Source organism: Acinonyx jubatus, chromosome X (genome assembly GCF_027475565.1).
Source record: "Acinonyx jubatus isolate Ajub_Pintada_27869175 chromosome X, VMU_Ajub_asm_v1.0, whole genome shotgun sequence".
NCBI lineage: Eukaryota > Metazoa > Chordata > Mammalia > Carnivora > Felidae > Acinonyx > Acinonyx jubatus.
The window spans coordinates 60209548-60231503 of NC_069389.1; positions in this window are offsets into that span (position 1 = coordinate 60209548).

Consider the following 21956-nt stretch of genomic DNA (forward strand, 5'->3'; position numbering starts at 1 on the left):
ATAGCCATCATAAAGATACTCACTGGACTTGAGAAAAGAGTGGAGGACATCAGTGAGAATCTTAACAAAAATATGAAAAAGAACAAATCATAGATGAAGAACACAATAAATGAAAATAAAAAACACACAAAATAAATAGCAGGCTAGAGAAAGCAGAGGAATGAATTAGCAACCTAGGAGACAGAGTAATAGAAAGTAATCAAGCTGAGCATGTGAGAGAAAAACATATTTTATGCAAAATGAGAATAGACAGGGAACCCAGTGAGTCTGTCAAGCATAATAAATTTTGCATTAAAGGGATCTCAACAGAAGAGAGGAAAGGGGACAAAAATTTATTTGAAGAAATAATAGCAGAAAACTTCCCTAATCTAGGGAAGGAAACATATTCAGGTAAAGAAGGCACAGAGGGGGCACCAGGGTGGCTCAGTGGGTTAAGCGTTTGATTTCAGTTCAGGTCATGATCTCATGGTATGTGGGTATGAGTCCCACATCAGGCTCTGTGCTGACAGCTCAGAGCCTGGAGCCTGCTTCAGATTTGTGTGTCCCTCTCTCTCTGTCCCTCCCCTGCTTGACTGTCTCCCTCTGTCTCTCAAAATAAATAAACATTAATAAGGTTTTAATAAAAAAAATTTAAAAAAGAAGGCACAGAGATATTTCAACAAAATTAACCTAAGGAGGTCCACACAAAGACATAGAAATTAAGATGGCAAAAAGTAGTGATAAAGAAAATATTTTAAAGCAACAAGAGAAAAGAAGACAGTTACACACAAGGGAACCTGATAAGGCTATCAGCTGATTTTTCAGCAGAATTCTTATAGGCCAGAAGGGAGTGGCCTGATATATTCAAAATGCTGAAAGGAAAAAAACTGCAGACAAGAATACTCTATCCAGGAAAGCTAAATTCAAACTAGAAGGAGAAATAAAACATTTCCCAGAAAAACAAAAGCTAAAGGAGCTCATGACCACTAAACCAGTCCTATGAGAAATGTTAAAGGGGCCTCTTTTATTGGAAATGAAAGACCACAAGCAAGAGTAAGAAAAGTAGGAAGCACAAAAGCAGTAAAAATAAGTATACTTGTTAAAATCAGTCAAGAGACTCACAAAATAAAATATGTAAATTATGACACCATATACTTAAAATGTGAAGAGAAGAGAAGTTAAGAATGGGTTCAAATTTAAGTGACCATCAACTTGATATACACTGCCATATACAGAAGATCTTATATACAAATAAAATGGTAACCACAAATCAAAAATTGGTAATAGATATATAAAAAATAAAGACAAAGGTATCTAAGTATATCAAAAAAGAAAGCCAGCAAATTGCGATAAAAGAGAGCAGGACAATAAAGGAACAGAGAAGAACTACAGATAAACCACAAAACAAGTAACAAAATGGCAGTAAAATATATCTATCAATATTGACTATGAATGTAAATGGAATAATGCTCCAATAAATACGGGTAATGGATTAGATACAAAAGAAGACCCACATATATGCTGCTTACAAGAGACTCATTTAAGATGTAATGATACATGCAGACTGACAGTGAGGGGATGGGGTAATACCTATCATGCATATGGATGTCAAAAGAAAACCAGAGTAGCAATATGTATATCAGAAAAAACAGATTTTAACACAAACTATAAAAGAGACAAAAAAGAACACTATAAAATAATAAAGGGGATAATCTAATAAGAAGATAATGACAATTGTAAATATTTAGGCACTCAACATTAAGGCAACCAAATGTATAAAACAGTTAATAACAAACTTAAAGTAACTAATTGGTAGTAATATAATAATAGTAGGGGAACTTAACCTCACATCAATGAACAGATCATTGAAACAGAAATTCAGTAAGGAAACAGTTTTGAATGATGGATTTGATGGACCAGGTGAATTTAACAGATTGGACCAGGTGGATTTAACAGATACATTCAGAACAGTCCATCATTAAAAAGCAGAATACACATTATTTTCAAATGCACATGGAATATTCTCTAGAATAGTTAGATAGGCCACAAAACAAGTCCAAACAAATCCAAAAAGACCAAAGTCTTACCATGCATCTTTTCTGACCACAATGCCATGAAGCTAGAAATCAAACACAAGAAAAAATCTGTAAGGCCACACATACATGGAGGTTAAATAACATGCTACTAAACCATGAATGGATCAATGAAAAAATCAAAAGGAAAATTAAGAAAATATATGAGGAGAAATAAAAAATGAAAACACAACAGTTTAAAATCTTTGGGATGGAGCAAAAGCTATTCTAAGAGAGAAATTTATAGCAATAGAGGCCTAACTCAAGAAACAAACAAACAAAAAACCTCAAATAAACAACATAATATTATACCTAAAGGAGCTAGAAAAAGAACAAACAAAACCAAAAACCAGCACAAGGAAGGAAATAATAAAGATCAGAGCAGAGATAAACAATATACAAACTAAACAAATACACAACAAAATAGTGCATATCAATGAAATCAGGAGCTGGTTCTTTGAAAAAAAATCAACAAAACTGATAAAACTTATTTAAAAAAAGGACTCAAATAAGCAAAATTAGAAAAGGAAGAGGATAAATAACAACCAACACGACAGAAATATAAACAAGAAAATATGAAAACCTATATGCCAAAAAATTAGACAACCTAGAAGAAATGGATAAATTCCTAGAAACATAAACTACCAAAACTGAAGGAAGAAATAGAAAAATTGAACAGACTGATTTTCAACAATGAAATTGAATCAATAGTCAAAAACTCTCAATGAACAGAAGTCTAGGACTAGATGGATTCACATACAAATTCTAACAACAACTTAAGAGTATTTCCAAAAAAATATAAGATGAAAGAGAACTTCCAAATTCACTCTATGAGGCCACCATTAACCTGACACCAAAACCAGATAAAGACTTCACCAAAAAAGGAGAATATAGGCCAATATATCTGATGAACATAGATGCAAAAATTGACACAATATTGGCAAACCAAATACAACAATACATTTAAAAAATCGTTCACTACAATTAAGTGGGTTTTATTCCCAGCATTCAAGTATGGTTCAATATCCTCAAATGAACCAATGTGATACATCACCTCAACAAGAAAAAAAGGATAAAAACTATATGATCATTTGAGTAGATGTAGAGAAAGCATTTGACAAAGTACAATATCCATTCGTGATAAAAAAAAAAAAAACCCTCAACAAAGTAGATTCAGAGGGAGCATACCTGAACATCATAAAGGCCATATAAGAAAAACCCACAGCAAACATCATACTCAATGGGGAAAACCTGAGAACATTTCCCCTAAGGGCAGGGACAAGACAAGTATGTCCACTCTCATTACATTTATTCAACACAGTACTAGAAGTCCTGGCCACAGAAGCCAGAACAGAAAAAGAACTAAAAGGCATCCAAATTGATAAGGAAGAAGTAAAATTTCTACTATTACAGATGACATGAAATTATATATAGAAAACCCTGGGGCGCCTGGGTGGCTCAGTGGGTTAAGCGTCCGACTTCAGCTCAGGTAATGGTCTTGTGGTATGTGAGTTTGAGCCCTGCATCGGGCTCTGTGCTGACAGCTAAGAGCCTGGAGCCTGCTTTGGATTCTGTGTCTCCCTCTCTCTCTGCCCCTCTCCCACTCATGCTTTGTCTCTCTTTCTGTCAAAAATAAATAAACATTAAAAAACTTAAAAAAAGAAAACCCTAAAGACTTCATGAAAAAACTACTAGAATCTATTAATAAATTCAGTAAAGTCACATGATTCAAAATCAATGTGCAGAAATCTGTTACATTTCTATACACTAATGATAAATCAGTAGAAAAAAAATTAAGAAAACCATCCCATTTGCAATTACACCAAAAATAATAAAATATCTAGGAGCAAACTTCACAGAAATGAAAATCTTGTACTCTGAACACAATAAAACATTGATGAAAGAAATTGAAGATGACAGAAACAAATGGAAAGTTATCCCATGCTCATGAACTGGAAGACCAAATATTGTTACAATGTCCATACTACCCAAGGTAATATACATATTCAATTCAATCCCTCTCAAAATACCACTGGCATTTTTCACAGAACTAGAACAGTTTTAACATTTGTATGGAAGCACAAAAGACCCTGAATAGCCAAAGCAATCTTGAAAATGAAAACCAAAACTGGATGTATTTCAAGTTATAGTACAAAGCTGTAGTAAACAAAAGAGTATGGTACTCACACAAGAATAGACACATAGATCAATTGAACATAAAAGAGAGCCCAGAAATAAACCTATGATTATATGGGCAATTAATCTATGACAAAGGAGGCAAGAATATACAACGGGAAAGAGAGAGTCTCTTCAAAAAATGGTGTTGGAAAAACTGTACAGCTACATGCAAAGGAATGAAACTGGACCACTTTCTTACACGATACACAAAAATAAGCTCAAAATGAATAAAGACCTAAACATGAGACCCGAAACCACAAAAATCCTACAAAATACCACAGGCAGCAATTTCTCTGACATCAACCATAACAACATATTTCTAGCTATATCTCCTAAGGCAAGAGAAACAAAAGCAAAAATAAACTATTGGGACTACATTCCAATAAAAATCTTATGCACAATAAAGGAAACAATCAACAAAGCAAAAATACCACTACTGAGTGAAAGAAGATATTTCCCAATGACATATCCCATAAAGGGTTAGTATCTAAAAAAATACAAAGAACATTTACAATTCAGCACCAAAAAAAGCCCCCCACAAATAATCGAATTAAAAAATGGGAAGAAGGCATTTATCTAAAGACATACAAATAGTCAAGAGACACACGGAAAAATTCTCAATATCTCTAATCATCAGCGAAATGCTAATAAAAAACCCCAAGGGATATCACCTCACACCTGTCAGAATGGCTAAAATAAAAACCACAAAAAAACAACAAGTGCCGGCAAGGATGTCTAGAAAAAGGAACATTTGTGCACTGTTGCTGGAAATGCAAATTGATGTAGCCACTGTGGAAAACAATATGGAGCTTTCTCAAAAAATTAAAAACAAAATTACCATATCATCCAGTAATTCCACTACTGGGTATCTATCCAAGGAATATGAAAACATTAATTCAAAAAGATTATGCACCCTTATGTTTAATGCAGCATTAATTGCATTAAGCCAAATAATGGAAGCCACCAAAGTGTCTATCAATGAATGGATAAAGAAGATATGGTATATATTTATAATGGAATATTACTCCCCCCAAAAAGGATGAGATCTTGCCATTTGTGACATAGATGGCTTTAGAGGATATTATTCTAAGTGAAATAAGTCAGTCAAAGGAAGACAAATACTATATTATTTCACTTATATGTGGAATTTAAGAAACAAAACAAAGGAACAAAGGAAAAAGTGACAAGCCAAAAAACAGATTCTTAAATACAGAGAACATTCTGATGATTATAAGAGAGTAGGTGGGGGTAGATGGGCAAAATAGGTGAAATGGATTAAGAGTACACTTATCATGATGAGTACTGATTACTGTATAGAATTGTTGAATCACTATATTATACACCTGAAACTAGTATAACACTGTATGTTAACTATACAGGAATTATTTTTTAAAGGGATGGAGAAATATATATTATGCAAATAGTAGTCAAAAGAAAACTGGTGGGGGTGCTTGGGTGGCTTGGTCGGTTAAGGTCTGACTCTTGATATTGGCTCAGGTCATGATCTTGCAGTTGTGATATTGAGCCCCACATCAGGCTCTGTGCTGAGCATGGACTCTGCTTCGAACTTGCTCTCTCTGCCCCTCCTCTGCTTGCACACTGTCTCTCTCAAAATAAATAAATAAACATTAAAATAAGAAAACCATGGGATTCCTGGGTGGTTCAGTTGGTTAAGCATCTGACTTCAGCTTAGGTCATGATCTCATAGTCATGAGTTTGAGCCCTATGCCAGGCTCTGAACTGACAGCTCAGAGCCTGGAGCCTGCTTCAGATTCTGTGTCTCACTCTCTCTTTGCCTACCCCTTGCTCATGCTCTGTTTCTCTCTCAAATATAAATAAATGTTAAAAAATAATAAAAAAATATAAAAATAAAACTGTTGTAGCAATATTAATTTCATAAAAGTAGTCACAACAAAGTATTTTATCAGAGATAAGTAGGGACATAACATTTAACAAAAAGTAAATAAATGAGTCATTTATGATACAAAAAAAATAACACACCTAACTATATGCACCCAAAAATAGAATTTTAAAATTTATAATCCTAAAACTGATAGATCTGAAAAGAAAACTAATGTAAAATCATAATTGGAGACTTCAACACTTCATTTTCAGTAATTTATATGGTAAATAGGTACACATTTTGAATATAGAAAGAGATTTTCAGACCAGGATGGCAGCAAGGAACATTCTGAACTCCTTACCTCCATGGGCACACCAAATTAACAACTTTTTATAGAGCAATTTCTCCTGAAGAACTAAGGGCTGACTGAACAGCTTCTGCATAACAAAAGATAGAATGGCTAGAAATATAGAGACATGGTAACAAAGGAAATCCCCACCCCTGAAGCTTAGAATCACAGTGGGGAGGAATAGTAGTCAAGGTCTGAGAGAAGATTCATCAGCCTGGGGCACAGATAAAAAGCCCCAGTTTAAAAGAGCAATTGGTATATGAAAGATTCAGCTTTAGAACACTGCCAAATGGTGGGGGAACTGACGAAACTCTCTCTAAGTTAAAGGGGCTGATGAGCACACAGTTTACACTCTTCTTCCACCTTTATAGCACAGATGGGAACAGGGTTCTGGATGCCATAGTTGGTCTCCCACCTCAGAGAGCACTGGGCCTCCAGTCCACACCAGCCCTGGACACCCCGGGGCACAGAAAAAAAATATAATTCAAATGAGGAACTACAATATAAATGAACCAGACTTTGAAACCTGCAAGATGGCAGTGGAACTGCTGAGTTGGAGGAGCTAGTGAGAACCACAGGTTACATTCTCCCTCTACCTTGATATCATGGATGGGAGCACGGTTCAGGTGTCCTAACCAGCTTATTGCCTTAATGAGCCCGAGGCTCTTAAACCACACCAGTCCCAGCTGTCTGACCAAGGTGGCCCCAGCACACACTTAGTGCTCACTATAGCCCCAGCCATTCTTCCAAGGTAATACAGGCAAAAAATCAATGCAGAACACTCTAGACCCACACCACTTTAGCTTCAGATGGGCACCCCCAGGGCAGAGCACTCTGGGATGTCTCAGTTTACATCTGCTTTGGCTCTAGCTACCCACCTGAGTGCTCCTTGAATGGATCACCCTAAGAAACTTCAGCCTATGCCTGCCTCAGTTCCAGTCTCCCCACCAGGGCACACTCTAGCTGGACATCCCAAGACACCCTGGATTGCACACACTTCAGCTGTTCTGACAGGGATCCCTATGCATGAAGTACCCAAGGGCTTCTCAGCCCATGCCCCCTCTCAGTTTCACCTGCTCCACCAAAGAACACTCTGTATGGAGATTATCAAAACACCTGGGCTTGCACTGACTTCAGCTCCAGTGGTCTTGCCAGGATGCCCTCTGAGTGAACATCCCTGGGACCACTCTAGCCCTTGCCCACTTTAAATACAGCTGTTCTGCCAGGGCACTCCCTTGCATTGAGCACCCAGGGACCCCTTGGCCCATGCCCCAACTTGGTTCCAGCTGCCTCACCAGGGCACTCTCTGCATGGAAGTCCCAGAACACCATCATTTTCAACTACTTCAGATTCTGCTTTCCTACAAGAGTGACTTTAGCAGATACAGCACTGAGACACCCAGCTTGCCTCCACTTCTGCTTTAGCAGTAATATCAACTCTTCAGAGAGCCACAGTATTCCCCAGCTGGCACCCACTTCTGCTTCAGCTATCCTGCCAGGATGCCCTTTGCTTATAGAGCTCCAGGACCCCCCATAGCCTGTACCCATATCAGATTAAGCTGTGCTTACAGGGCACCTGGTGCACAGAGGGCAAGGATCATATTGGCCCATGCCCAGTTCACTTTTAGCTGTCTTGCCAGGGCACACACTGTTCAGTGAACCCCAGGGCCCTTCAGGTTGAACACACTATGGCTTATTGCTGTCCCACCAGACACTTTCCCACGGAGAGTCACAGTACTAACCCAACACACACCCACTTCAGCTTTGACCATCCCACTAGGACAGCTCCAACACAGAGTACCCCTTACCCCCAGCAAATACTAACCACAGCTCCAGCCACTAGCAAAAGTTACCAGGCACATACAATCTACAAAGGGGATAACCATGCACAAAACCATTCCTTCAAGATTAGGAGCAGTAGCTGCTTGGCTAAATCACAGAAACACAGAAAGCAAAGTAAAAAAAGAAAAGGAAAACCAAGGAATATTCTCAAATGAAGACACAAGCCAAAACCTTAGGAAAAGATACAAATATAACATGGATAATCAATATGCCCGGTAAAGAGTTTGAAGTAATGGTTGTAGGAATGCTCACTGGACTAGAGTAAAGAATAGATAAACTCAATAAACAGCTTTAGCAAAAAATTAATAAATATATTAAAAAGAAATAATCAGAGTTGAAGAATATAATAACTGAAATGAAAAATATATAGCAAGGAAATAACAGTAGATTAACAGACACAGAAGAATGAATCAGCTATCTGGAAGACAGAGTAATACAAAACAGCAAAACTGAACAGCAAATAATGACACAAAAACACACACACAACAACAGCAACACAAAATTGAAATGAGGATAGGATAAGGGATCATTGGGGAAACATTAAATTAAAAAAAAACAGTTGTGTCATAGGTGTACTAGAAGAAGAAGAAGAAGAAGAAGAAGAAGAAGAAGAAGAAGAAGAAGGGAAAGAGAGACAGAGAAAGAAGTATAAAGCTTATTTGAAGAATTAATAGCTGAAAACCCTAAGGAAAAAATAGATATTGAGGTTCAGGAAAGACAGAGTTCTAAACAAGATGAACCCAAAGAGGTCCACACCACAACACATGATAATTAAAATGTCACAGATTAAAGATGAAGAGAGAATATTAAAGAAGTAAGAGAGAAGCAAAAAAGTTATATACAATGAAATACTCATAAGGGTATCAGCTGATTTTCCAACAGAAACTTTGTAGGAAAGGAGTGACATGGTAAGAAAGTGCCAAGAGGGAAAAAAACCTACAATCAAGAATACTCAACACAAGGTTATCATTCAGAACTGAAGGAGAGATCAAGAATTTCCCAAACAGATGTTAAAGAACTCTATCACCATTAAACTGGCCTTAGAAAAAATGTTAATAAGAATCCCTTAAGTGGAAAGAAAAAAAACATAAATAGTCATAAGAAAATTATTAATGAAAAGATGTAAAATATGACAACATATACATAAAACATGGAGAGGGGAGTAAAAAAGAAATGTTTTAAAGATTGTGTTTGAACTTAAATAACTATCAACTTAATATAGACTGCTACACACTTAAAATGTTATATATGAACTTCATGGGAACCACAAACCCATAGCCTGTGATAAACACTCACAAAAAAAGATAAAGAAAGCCAAAAATAACATAACAGAGAGACATCAACATAACAGAGAGACAAAGAAAAAGAGGAAGAAGAAAGGAACAGAAAAGTGCTAGAAAAACAACCAGAAATTAAAAAATAAGCAATAAGTTCAAAACTATCAATAATAAATTTAAATTGAAGTGGTATAAATGATCTGATAAAAAAAACATAGGGTAGTAGAATGGATAAAATAATGAGACCCATTTGTATGCTGTCCAGAAGAAACTCAGTTCCGACCTAAAGATACATGCACTAAAAATGAAGAGATGGAAAAAGATATTCCATGCAAATAAAAGTGAATTAAGAACTGGGGTAGCAATACTTATATTAAATTAAAAAGCTGTACACACAAAGATGTTAACAACAAAGAGGACACTACATAATGACAAAGGGAACAATCCAACAAGAGAACATAACAATTGCAAATATTTATGAATCCAACATGAGGCACCTAAATATACAAAGACTATTAACAAACAAAGGAGAAAATTGACAGCAATACAATAATAATAGGAAACATTGGCATCCCACTTAATCAATGGATAGATTATTCAGACAGAACAACAAGGAAACATGGGCTTTAAATGACATATTGCACCACATGAAATAACAGGTATATTCAGAATATTCCATCCCAAAGCAGCAGAGTACACATTTTTTTCAAGTGCACAAGGAATATTCTTCAGAATAGATCACATTTTAGGCCCAAACACCAACTCTCAAAAATTCAAAAAGATTAAAATTATATCATGCACATTTTCCAACCAAAATGGTATGAAATTAGAAATCAACCACAAGAAAAAATCTGGAAAGAACACAAACATATGCAGGTTAAATAACATGCTACTAAGCAATTATAGGTCAACCAAGAAATCAAAGAAGAAATAAAAAAATACATGGAGACAAATGAAAATGATAACACGACAGTCCAAGATATTTGGGATGCAGCAAAAGCTGTTCTAAGAGGGAAGATTATAGCAATACAGGTCTACCTCAAAAACCAAGAAAAACTCAAATAAACAACTTAACTTACAAATAGAAGAGCTATAAAAGAGGAAAAAGCAAATCTCAAAGACAGTAGAGAAAAAGAAATAATAAATATTAGAGCAGAAATAAAGAAATAGAGACTTAAATAAACCAATAAAACCAATCAATGAAACCAGGATCTGGTTCTTTGAAAAGATGAACAAATGTTTAGCCAGACACTTCAACAAAAGTAGAGAGGATTAAAATAAATAAAACCTGGGGTGCCTGGGTGGCTCAGTCGGTCAACCGTCCGACTTTGGCTCAGATCACGATCTCACAGTCCGTGAGTTCAAGCCCCATGTCGGGCTCTGTGCTGACAGCTCAGAGCCTGGAGCCTGCTTCAGATTCTGTGTCTCCCTCTCTCTCTGACCCTCCCCCAGTTCATGCTCTGTCTCTCTCTCTGTCTCAAAAATAAATAAACATTAAAAAAATTTAAAAAAATAAAATAAAATAAATAAAATCAGAAATTAAGGCAGAGAAATAACAACCAATACCACAGAAATATGAAATATTATGAGAAAATATTATGAAAAATATATGCAACTTGAATAACCTAGAAGAAATGCATAAATTCCTAAACACACATAACCTTCCAAAAATGAATGAGGAAAAAATAGAAAATTTGAACAAATTACCAACAATGAAATTGAATCAGAAATAAAAAACTCCCAAGAAACAAAAGACCAGGATCAGAAATATTTACAGGTGAATTTGACCAAACATAAAGAACACTGATTTCAAACTAATTCTAAAAGGCTAGCATTACCCTGATACCAAATCTAGGTAAGGACACTATGAAAAAACAAACAAACCAAACACTACAGTTCAATATCTCTGATAAACATAGATGCAGAAAACTTCAGCAAATATAAACAAACCAAATTCAACAAATATTTAAAAAATAATTCACCCCAGTTCATTAGGCTTTATTCTGGGAAGACTGGGCTATATAATATTCAGAAATCAATCAGCATGATATATCTCATTAACAAGAGAAAGAAGAAAAACCATATGATCACTTAAATAGATTCAAAAATACATTTGACAAAATACAACACCAATTCAGATTAAGAATCATCAATAAAGAAGGTTTAGAGGGAACAACCCTCAACATAATAAAGGCCATATATGAAAAACCCACAGCTAACACCATACTCAATGGTGAAAAACTGCCAGCTTTTCCTTTAAGATCAAGAATAAGACAGGGCACCTGGGTGGCTCAGTCAGTTAAAGGTCTGACTTCAGCTCAGGTCATGATCTCCTAGTTTGTGGGTTTGAGTCTTGCATTGGGCCCTGTACCGACAGCTCAGAGCCTGAAGCCTTCTCTGGATTCTGTGTCCTCCTTTCTGTGTGCCCCTCCCATGCTCGCACTCTCTCTCTCAAAAATAAATAAACACTTAAAAACTTTTTAAAAAGAATAAGACAGAAATGTACACTTTCAGCATTTTATTCACCATAGTACAAGAAGTAATAAGCCCAGCAATCAGACAAGAAAGATAAATAAAGACATCTAAATTGGTAAGGAAGAAGTAAAACGTTCACTATTTGCAGATGATCTGATTCTATATATAGAAAACCCTGAAGACTTCAACAACAAAAAAATAGGACTCATAAATAAATTCATAAAGTTCTCAGAATACAGTTAATATACAGAAATTTGTGTACACTACTTATAAAGTAGAAGGAAGAGAAATTTCAGAAACAATCCCATTTATGTATTTATGTATTTATTATTTTTTAATGTTTATTCCTGAGAGAGAGAGACAGAGCATGAGCAGGGGAGGGGCAGAGAGAGGGAGACACAGAATCCGAAGCAGGCTCCAGGCTCTGAGCTGTCAGCACAGAGCCCGATGCAGGGCTTGAACTCAGAAACTGTGATATCATGACCTGAGTTGAAATCAGACACTCAACCGACTAAGCCATCCAGGTGCCCCCCAAAACAATCCCATTTAAAATTGCACTGAAAAGAATAAAGTATCTAGGAACAAATTTAACAAAGGAACTGAAAGACCTGTACTCCAAAGTCTATAAAACGCTGATGAAAGAAATTGAAGATGACACAAATAAATGGACAGAAATTTCATGCCCATGGATTGGAAGAACAAGCATTGTTAAAATGTCCTTACTACCCAAAGTAATTACAGATTTAATGCAATACCTATGAAAATATCAACAGAATTTTTCACAGAAATAGAACAAATAATACTGAAATTTGTATGGAACTAAAAAGACCCCAGAGAGCCAAAACAATTTTGACAAAGAACAAATCTGGAGATATGCCAATCCAAGATTTCAAGATATACTACGAACTGTAGTAACCAAAACAGTATGGCACTAGCACAGAAACAGACCCATAGATCAATGGAACAGAATGAAGGCTCCAGAAATAAATCCACAATTACATGATCAATTAATCTATACTAAATGAGGGAAGAATATACAATGGGGAAAAGATAGTCTCTTTAACAAATGGTGTTTGGAAAACAGGACAACTATATGCATATAATGTAACTGGACTATTTTCTTTCACCAGACACAAAAATAAACTAAAAATGGATTAAAGACATAAATGTGAAACATGAAACCATAAAATTCATAGAAGAAAGCATTGGTAGTAATCTCTTTGATATCAGTCATAGAAACATTATTCTACATATATCTGCTTTGGCAAGGAAAACAAAAGCAAAATTAAACTACTAGGAGTGCACCAAAATAAAAATCTTTTGTAAAGCAAATGAAATTCTTAACAAACAAAAAGACAATGTACCAAGTTGAACAAGATATTTGTAAATGTATCCAATAAGATGTTCATATACAAAATATATAAATAACTTATACAACTCAACACCAATAAAACAAATAATCCAATTAAAAATGAGCACAGGGCATGAATAGACATTTTTTTCAAAGAAGACACACATATGGCCAACAGACACATGAAAAGATAATTATCAGGGAAATGGAAATCAAAAGTACGATGAGATACAGTCATATGCCTTTTACAATGGCTAAAATAAAAAGTACAAGAAATAAGAAATGTTGGCAAGAATGTGCAAAAAAAGGAAACTTGTGGACTATTGGTTAGAATGTAAATTGTTGCAGCCACTGTGGTAAACTTGTGAAAAGTCTGGAGCTTCCTCAAAAAATTAAAAATAGAAGTTCCCTGTAATCCAGTAATTCCACTACTGGGTATTTATGCAAAGAAAAAGAAAACATTAATTTGAAAAGATACATGTATCCCTATGGTTATTACAACATTATTTACAATAGAGAAGATATGGAAGCAACCCAAGTGTCTATTCGTAAATGAATGGATAAAGATGTGGTAAATATATATAGTGATATATTACTCAGCCATAAAAAAATAATAAAATATTCCATTTGCAATGACATGGATGGATCTAGAGGGCATAATGCTAAATGAAATAAGTTAGTCGGATAAAGACAAATACTATATCATTTCACACATATGTGGAATTTAAGAAACAAAACAAATGAGCAAAGGGAAAAAAGAGAGAGAGAGAAGAGAGAGGCAAACCAAGAAACAGACTATTAACTATTGAGAACAAACTGATGATTACCAGAGGGAAGGTTGGGGGGGGTGAAATAGGAAGGAGGTTGGGTGAAATAGATGATAGGAGTTAAAGAGTACACTTATCATTATGAGCACTGAGTAATGTATAGAATTTTTGAATTACTATATTGTATATCTGAAACTAATATAATATTATATGTTAACTCAACTGGAATTAAAATTAAAAACTTTAAAAAAAGAACTGCACACCTTTTCCTCTTATCGATAAATGGACCCTTTAATCAATATATATAATCCATCTTTTTCCTTTGTCACAATTTCTGACTAAAAGTCTTCTTTATATGATATGAGTATGGCTCTTCAGCATTCTTTTGGTTACTATTTGCACGAAATATATTTTTCCATCAGTTCACTTGCATTCTATTTGTCTCTCAATCTAACTATATAACTGAATCTTATCATTCTAACCTAAAACTATTCTAATCTAAGTATATAGTTGAATCTTATTTTTTCATCCATTTTGTCATCTCGGTCTTCATTGGGGAGTTAATAAATTTACATTTAAAGTAATTACTTGTAGAGAATTATGTCATCAAGATGTTGATATAGATTGTTCTCAACTTCTTTCCTCCTCACAAGAAGAAAAATTAACTATTCGTTGAAAATAGTTTACAAGTAAAAACATATCACGTTGGTGAGACTGAAGCACACCCTGCACTACAGAGACCAAGACATACTGGATTATAGGAGTAAGAGAAATAGGTACAAACTAATCACATCAACCCTCCCCAAGGATGGTGTGGCAGCATACTAAGAGTTCTCTTCTGAACCTACATGTCCTCCAATGGGGGAAAAAGTGCATAGGGTGGTCATCTAGCTCCCCCAACATTGTGGATTGATTCTTGGGAATCCTACTGTGGTATCATCTCATAGGGAATGTGGAGGAAACCGAAAGACTGGGACACTGGGAATCTGATTGTGATGAAGAAGGGGATGGAGGTTTGCAATAACAATGTTCCAATCTTGACAGACTGAGTTCCTACCTGCAGTGCCCAAGTAGAAATCCCATCCAGTGGCTTTGCTCATCTGCAGAGACAAGATGATGGTGTAGAATGACCAGGTAATTAAGTGGGTCACAGGTCTACCTGATTTCTGTTTTCAAACTACAATCCTTGCCAACCCTGGAGCTTACTGTGTGCCCCCCAATCCCAAGGAGGGGAGCTAATTCATAGCGCACCCACTGCTGAGTATAGCTCCTGGCCCCACCTTAATAGAAACCCTGACAGGAACACCTAGAAACTACATATCTCAGCAATCCTCAAGTAGAGACTATGGCACGCAGACCTAAATTAACCACACTACAAAGCCAGTGGCATGGTTCAGCCAGAGAATTTGGGGTGCAGGTTGGCTTGAATCAAGACAAAAAGCAAAAAGTCTCACATGGCATGGAGCTCTTTTACTATTCAACCAGGAGGGGAGATAGTTCTTTTTTTTTAATAATTTTTTTAATGTTTATTTATTTTTTAGTAAGAGACACACACACAGAGTGTGAACGGGGGAGGGTCAGAGAGAGAGAGAGGGAGAGAGAGACAGACAGACACAATCTGAAGCAGGCTCCAGGCTCTGAGCTGTCAGCACAGAGCCTGACGTGCGGCTCAAACTCACAAACTGTGAGATCATGACTTGAACTGAAGTCAGCTGCCCAACCGACTGAGCCACCCAGGTGCCCCAGGGAGATAATTTCTAATGTCAACACTGCTGAGTGTATCTCTTGGCCCTTACTGACCAGAAAGCCTGACCAAGAACACCTGAGAAGGTGCTTGATTCTGGCTTTCTTGCTTTTCTCAGGCAAGAAAGCTAATTCATAGCCCTAGCTACTGCTGGGTGTAACATCTGGCCCTCTTCATTAATTACCTGACTGGGACCATGTAAAGAGCTATGAACCTAAGCAACAAGCAAGAAGAGATTAGCAGGCAGGGCTGTTTGTTTGTTTGTTTGTTTCTTTTTCAATATATGAAATTTATGGTCAAATTGGTTTCCATACAACACCCAGTGCTCATCCCAAAAGGTGCCCTCCTCAATACCCATCACCCACCCTCCCCTCCCTCCCACCCCCCACCAACCCTCAGTTTGTTCTCAGTTTTTAAGAGTCTCTTATGCTTTGGCGCTCTCCCATTCTAACCTCTTTTTTTTTTCCCTTCCCCTCTCCCATGGGTTTCTGTTAAGTTTCTCAGGACCCACATAAGAGTGAAAACATAGGGTATCTGTCTTTCTCTGTATGGCTTATTTCACTTAGCATCACACTCTCCAGTTCCATCCACGTTGCTACAAAGGGCCATATTTCGTTCTTTCTCATTGCCATGTAGTACTCCATTGTGTATATAAACCACAATTTCTTTGTCCATTCATCAGTTGATGGACATTTAGGCTCTTTCCATAATTTGGCTATTGTTGAGAGTGCTGCTATAAACCTTAGGGTACAAGTGCCCCTATGCATCAGTACTCCTGTATCCCTTGGGTAAATTCCTAGCAGTGCTATTGCTGGGTCATAGGGTAGGTCTATTTTTAATTTTCTGAGGAACCTCCACACTGTTTTCCAGAGTGGCTGCACCAATTTGCATTCCCACCAACAGTGCAAGAGGGATCCTGTTTCTCCACATCCTCTCCAGCATCTATAGTCTCCTGATTTGTTCATTTTGGCCACTCTGACTGGCGTGAGGTGATATCTGAGTGTGGTTTTGATTTGTATTTCCCTGATAAGGAGCGACGCTGAACATCTTTTCATGTGCCTGTTGGCCATTCGGATGTCTTCTTTAGAGAAGTGTCTATTCATGTTTTATGCCCATTTCTTCACTGGGTTATTTGCTTTTCGGGTGTGGAGTTTGGTGAGCTCTTTATAGATTTTGGATACTAGCCCTTTGTTCGATATGTCATTTGCAAATATCTTTTCCCATTCCCTTGGTTGCCTTTTCGTTCTGTTGGTTGTTTCCTTTGCTGTGCAGAAGCTTTTTATCTTCATAAGGTTCCAGTAATTCACTTTTGCTTTTAATTCCCTTGCCTTTGGGGATGTGTCGAGTAAGAGATTGCTACGGCTGAGGTCAGAGAGGTCTTTTCCTGCTTTCTCCTCTAGGGTTTTTGATGGTTTCCTGTCTCACTTTCAGGTCCTTTATCCATTTTGAGTTTATTTTTGTGAATGCTGTCAGAAAGTGGTCTAGTTTCAACCTTCTGCATGTTGCTGTCCAGTTCTCACAGCACCATTTGTTAAAGAGAATGTCTTTTTTCCATTGGATGTTCTTTCCTGCTTTGTCAAAGATGAGTTGGCCATACGTTTGTGGGTCTAGTTCTGGGGTTTCTATTCTATTCCATTGGTCTACGTGTCTGTTTTTGTGCCAATCCCATGCTGTCTTGATGATGACAGCTTTGTAGTAGAGGCTAAAGTCTGGGATTGTGATGCCTCCCGCTTTGTTCTTCTTCTTCAAAATTACTTTGGCTATTCGGGGCCTTTTGTGGTTCCATATGAATTTTAGGATTGCTTGTTCTAGTTTGGAGAAGAATGCTGGTGCAATTTTGATTGGGATTGCATTGAATGTGTAGATAGCTTTGGGTAGTATTGACATTTTGACAATATTTATTCTCCCAATCCATGAGCACGGAATGTCTTTCCATTTCTTTATACCTTCTTCAATTACCTTCATAAGCTTTATATAGTTTTCAGCATACAGATCTTTTACATCTTTGATTAGATTGATTCCTAGGTATTTTATGCTTCTTGGTGCAATTGTGAATGGGATCAGTTTCTTTATTTGTCTTTCTGTTGCTTCATTGTTAGTGTTTAATAATGCAACTGATTTCTGTACATTGATTTTGTATCCTGCAACTTTGCTGAATTCATGTATCAGTTCTGGCAGACTTTTGGTAGAGTCTATCAGATTTTCCATGTATAGTATCATGTCATCTGCAAAAAGTGAAAGCTTGACTTCATTTTTGCCAATTTTGATGCCTTTGATTTCCTTTTGTTGTCTGATTGCTGATGCTAGAACTTCCAACACTATGTTAAACAACAGCGGTGAGAGTGGGCATCCCTGTCGTGTTCCTGATCTCAGGGAAAAACCTCTCAGTTTTTCCCCATTGAGGATGATGTTAGCTGTGGGCTTTTCATAAATGGCTTTTATGATCTTTAAGTATGTTCCTTCTATCCCGACTTATCAAGGGTTTTTATTAAGAAAGGGTGCAGGATTTTGTCAAAGGCCTTTTCTGCATCGATTGAAAGGATCATATGGTTCTTCTCTTTTCTTTTATTAATGTGATGTATCACGTTGATTGATTTGTGAATGTTGAACCAGCCCTGCATCCCAGGAATGAATCCCACTTGGTCATGGTGAATCATTCTTTTTATATGCTGTTGAATTCGATTTGCTAGTATCTTATTGAGAATTTTTGCATCCATATTCATCAGGGATATTGGCCTGTAGTTCTCTTTTTTTTACTGGGTCTCTGTCTGGTTTAGGAATCAAAGTAATACTGGCCTCATAGAATGAGTCTGGAAGTTTTCCTTCCCTTTATATTTCTTGGAATAGCTTGAGAAGAATAGGTATTATCTCTGCTTTAAACGTCTGGTACAACTCCCCTGGGAAGCCGTCTGGTCCTGGACTCTTATTTGTTGGGAGATTTTTGATAACTGATTCAATTTCTTCGCTGGTTATGGGTCTGTTCAAGCTTTCTATTTCTTCCTGTTTGAGTTTTGGAAGCATGTGGGTGTTTAGGAATTTGTCCATTTCTTCCAAGTTGTCCAATTTGTTGGCATATAATTTTTCATAGTAATCCCTGATAATTGTTTGTATCTCTGAGGGATTGGTTGTAATAATTCCATTTTCCTTCATGATTTTATCTATTTGGGTCATCTCCCTTTTCTTTTTGAGAAGCATGGCTAGAGGTTTGTCAATTTTGTTTATTTTTTCAAAAAACCAACTCTTGGTTTCGTTGATCTGCTCTACAGTTTTTTTAGATTCTATATTGTTTATTTCTCCTCTGATCTTTATTATTTCTCTTCTTCTGCTGGGTTTAGGCTGCCTTTGCTGTTCTGCTTCTATTTCCTTTAGGTGTGCTGTTAGATTTTGTAGTTGGGATTTTTCTTGTTTCTTGAGATAGGCCTGGATTGCAATGTATTTTCCTCTCAGGACTGCCTTCGCTGCATCCCAAAGCGTTTGGATTGTTGTATTTTCATTTTCGTTTGTTTCCATATATTTTTTAATTTCTTTTCTAATTGCCTGGTTGACCCACTCATTCTTTAGTAGGGTGTTCTTTAACCTCCATGCTTTTGGAGGTTTTCCAGACTTTTTCCTGTGGTTGATTTGAAGCTTCATAGCATTGTGGTCTGAAAGTATGCATGCTATAATTTCAATTCTTGTGTACTTATGAAGGGCTGTTTTTTTGACCCAGCATATGATCTACCTTGGAGAATGTTCCATGTGCACTCGAGAAGAAAGTATATTCTGTTGTTTTGGGATGCAGAGTTCTAAATATGTCTGTCAAGTCCATCTGATCCAATGTATCATTCAGGGCCTTTGTTTCTTTATTGACCGTGTGTCTAGATGATCTATCCATTTCTGTAAGTGGAGTGTTAAAGTCTTCTGCAATTACCACATATTATCAATAAGGTTGTTTATGTTTATGAGTAATTGTTTTATATATTTGGCGGCTCCCGTATTCAGCGCATAGACATTTATGATTGTTAGCTCTTCCTGATGGATAGACCCTGTAATTATTATATAATGCCCTTCTTCATCTCTTGTTACAGCCTTTAATTTAAAGTCTAGTTTGTCTGATATAAGTATGGCTACTCCAGGTTTCTTTTGGCTTCCAGTAGCATGATAAATAGTTCTCCATCCCCTCACTCTCAATGTAAAGGTGTCCTCAGGTCTAAAGTGAGTCTCTTGTAGACAGCAAATAGATGGCTCTTGTTTTTTTTTTATCCTTTCTGATACCCTATGTCTTTTGGTTGGCGCATTTAATCCATTTACATTCAGTGTTATTATAGAGAGATACGGGTTTAGAGTCATTGTGATGTCTGTATGTTTTATGCTTGTAGCGATGTCTCTGGTACTTTGTCTCACAGGATCCCCCTTAGGATTTCTTGTAGAGCTGGTTTAGTGGTGACGAATTCCTTCAGTTTTTGTTTGTTTGGGAGGACCTTTATCTCTCCTTCTATTCTAAATGACAGACTTGCTGGATAAATGATTTTCGGCTGCATATTTTTTTCTGTTCAACACATTGAAGATTTCCTGCCAATCCTTTCTGGCTTGCCAAGTTTCAGTAGAGAGATCAGTCACGAGTCTTATGGGTCTCCCTTTATATGTTAGAGCACGTTTATCCTTTGCTGCTTTCAGAATTTTCTCTTTATCCTTGTATTTTGACAGTTTCACTATAATATGTCATGCAGAAGATCGATTCAAGTTACCTCTGAAGGGAGTTCTCTGTGACTCTTGGATTTCAATGCCTTTTTCCTTCCCCAGTTCCAGGAAGTTCTCAGCTATTATTTCTTCAAGTTCACCTTCAGCACCTTTCCCTCTCTCTTCCTCCTCTGGGATACCAATTATGCGTATATTATTTCTTTTTAGTGTATCACTTAGTTCTCTAATTTTCCCCTCATACTCCTGGATTTTTTTTATCTCTCTTTTTCTCAGCTCCCTCTTTTTCCATAATTTTATCTTCTAATTCACCTATTCTCCCCTATGCCTCTTCAATCCGACCCGTGGTCATTTACATTTTATTTTGCATCTCGTTTAAAGCGTTTTTCAGTTCCTCCTGACTATTCCTTAGTCCCTTGATCTCTGTAGCAATAGATTCTCTTCTGTCCTCTATATTGTTTTCAAGCCCAGCGATTAATTTTATGCCTATCATTCTAAATTCACTTTTTGTTATATTGTTTAAATCCTTTTTGATCAGTTCATTAGCTGTTGTTATTTCCTGGAGATTCTTTTGAGGGGAATTCTTCCGTTTGGTCATTTTGGATAGTCCCTGGAGTGGTGAGGACCTGCAGGGCTCTTCCCCTGCGCTGTGGTGTATAACTGGAGTTGGTGGGCGGGGCTGCAGTCCGACCTGATGTCTGCCCCCAGCCCACCACTGGGGCCACAGTGAGACTGGTGTGTGCCTTCTCTTCCCCTCTCCTAGGGGCGGGATTCACTGTGGGGTGGCGTGGCCGTCTGGGCTACTTGCACACTGCCAGGCTTGTGGTGCTGGGGATCTGGTGTATTAGCTGGGATGGGTAGGCAAGGTGCACGGGGGCAGGAGGGGCAGGCTTAGCTCACTTCTCCTTTGGTGATCCACCTCAGGAGGGGCCCTGTGGCAGCGGGAGGGAGTCAGACCCGCTGCGGGAGGGGTGGCTCCACAGAAGCACAGCGTTGGGTGTTTGTGTGGAGCAAGCAATTCCCAGCAGGAACTGGTTCCCTTTGGGAATTTGGCTGGGGGATGGGCGAGGGAAATGGCGCTGGTGAGCGCCTTTGTTCCCCGCCAAACTGAGCTCTGTCGTCCTGGTGCTCAGCAACTCTCCCTCCCTTTGTCCTCCAGCCTTCCTGCTATTCTGAGCAGAGCTGTTAACTTATGACCTCCCAGATGCTAAGTTATGCTTGCTGTCGGAACACACTCTGTCTGACCCCTCCGCTTTTGCAAGTGAGACTCGGGGGCTCTGCTGGCTGGCAGGCTGCCCCTCTGCCCCGGTTCCCTTCTGCCAGTCCGTGCAGGGTGGACCGCTTCTCCGCCCTTCCTACCCTCTTCCATGGGCCTCTCGTCTGCGCTTGGCTCCAGAGACTCC